The sequence below is a fragment of the Trichoplax adhaerens genome, genomic scaffold, assembly GCF_000150275.1.
Source record: "Trichoplax adhaerens TRIADscaffold_4 genomic scaffold, whole genome shotgun sequence".
NCBI lineage: Eukaryota > Metazoa > Placozoa > Uniplacotomia > Trichoplacea > Trichoplacidae > Trichoplax > Trichoplax adhaerens.
Window position 1 is genome coordinate 3,320,808 of NW_002060946.1, and position 2,177 is coordinate 3,322,984.

The window sequence follows — 2,177 nt, forward strand, 5'->3', positions numbered from 1 at the left end:
TCGATATACATTGGCATATTGCATTGGATTGTCCTCCCTACGCCCATTCACATATACTGTCTATTATGATGTCGTGATTTCAGCTAATTACAATAGTTTTGCACATGAATATCCTTCAGATTTCTCCTACATACTAGAACTCTTTAAGAAAATTATTATGGTGGGCTATACTTTATAACAGTAATTAGAGATCTAAATAATCATTTTTCTGTTTACTTTGTAACAGTAATTTGGGGTCTAAATAATCATTTTGTGTCAATAATGTAATATTCTAGCTTGAAAATCAATAGAATTGGAAGACACATCCACTCGTACAGTACTTTATAACAGTAATAGGAGGTCTAAATAATCATTTTCTGTTCACTTTATAACAGTAATAGGAGGTCTAAATAATCATTTTCTGTTCACTTTATAAGAGTAATAGGAGGTCTAAATAATCATTTTCTGTTCACTTTATAACAGTAATTAGAGGTCTAAATAATCATTTTCTGCCAACTTTATAACAATAATAGGAGGTCTAAATAATCATTTTCTGTTCACTTTATAACAGTAATAGGAGGTCTAAATAATCATTTTCTGTTCACTTTATAACAGTAATAGGAGGTCTAAATAATCTGTTCACTTTATAACAGTAATTAGAGGTCTAAATAATCATTTTCTGTTCACTTTATAACAGTAATTGGAAGTCTAAATAATCATTTTCTGTCAATAATATTCTAGCTTCAAAATCAATACAATTGGAAGACACGTTGACTCGTACAGTGACGCACTGTATCCACGTTCATTGCCACGTTGACACGATCGACTGCAAGCTTTCAACAATAAATTCACTATACAGTATGTCACACGGACACTTGTACAATATGCAAAAGCCTGATTTTTTTTCCTTAATACAGTAGCGAGCGGCGTACTTTAACGAATAATGACTTGGAAATTGGACACCGTACGCAAATTATAAGGACGGATTGGTGTTATTGGATTTCTGCTGTATAGTTTGACATGTAATTTGTTCAAGTTGTGTCTATTTTTTGCATTTTGCTTTGGTTTTAAATACGTCAAAAATTCTCGGACACTAGAAGCTGTGCTGTACAGTACACTCATTTTATTGTACTGTACCGTACTACTGTAGTACTGTAGCAGGATGATAAGATAATAATAATAATAATAATAATATTGCGGATAAATATTAATTAAGGTTAAGGTAATAATAATGATAATAATTGAATTCAACAATCATCTTGTTACAGTAGAAGCCTATTGTATCATACACGAGTGGTGAAATGTGCTTGTAAAATCGCTTTCCGACCGCCTCCACACTACTGGCTCGCAAACGGTACCAGCGAAAAGACATGGCGGACGTTGTAGAAAGGTAAGCGGACACCCTAACATTTTTGATTCTCACTCTTTTCCCAATTGATTTTATGAGTATGAATCAGTGAAGACCTATTGCAAAGTCAATAAGTCAATCAAAATCAATGAGTGGACTGGCCACTTTATAGCGATACTTTTGTATTTTGAACATTACAATGTTGAAAACGGTGTCTAAGGCTCACCTTGTCATGGGCGATTTTGCACCAATCAATTCAATCGAGCTTGTTCTCACTTCAAGATATCTGCTGTCATGTTTTTATTTATTTATTTACAACACCATCCATGTTGTTTCTCCCTTGAAATCTACTCTAATCTCTAGGTGGTCGATAGCGACTGTTTATTTTTCCATGTCTTTTTTTCTTGGCGTGTCTATTTTAACAAAGTTGAGTGGATGAGCGTTCCAAGGCCATGTTTTTTTCAACCTTTTCATCTCTTCCTTTGTTGGCCATCAACATGATTTGCCTATTTGCATAAAACGAAAGAAAGATACTCAAAATGAACTTTCTACTATTTCATGGATGTTACAGATACTCAAATGAACTTTCTACTATTTCATGGATGTTACAGATACTCATATGAACTTTCTACTATTTCATGGATGGTACAGATACTCATATGAACTTTCTACTATTTCATGGATGTTACAGATACTCATATGAACTTTCTACTATTTCATGGATGGTACAGATACTCATATGAACTTTCTACTATTTCATGGATGTTACAGATACTCCAATGAACTTTCTACTATTGCATGGATTTTAGAGTACAATCTTTGTACAGTATATCAACGTAATCATCCAAAA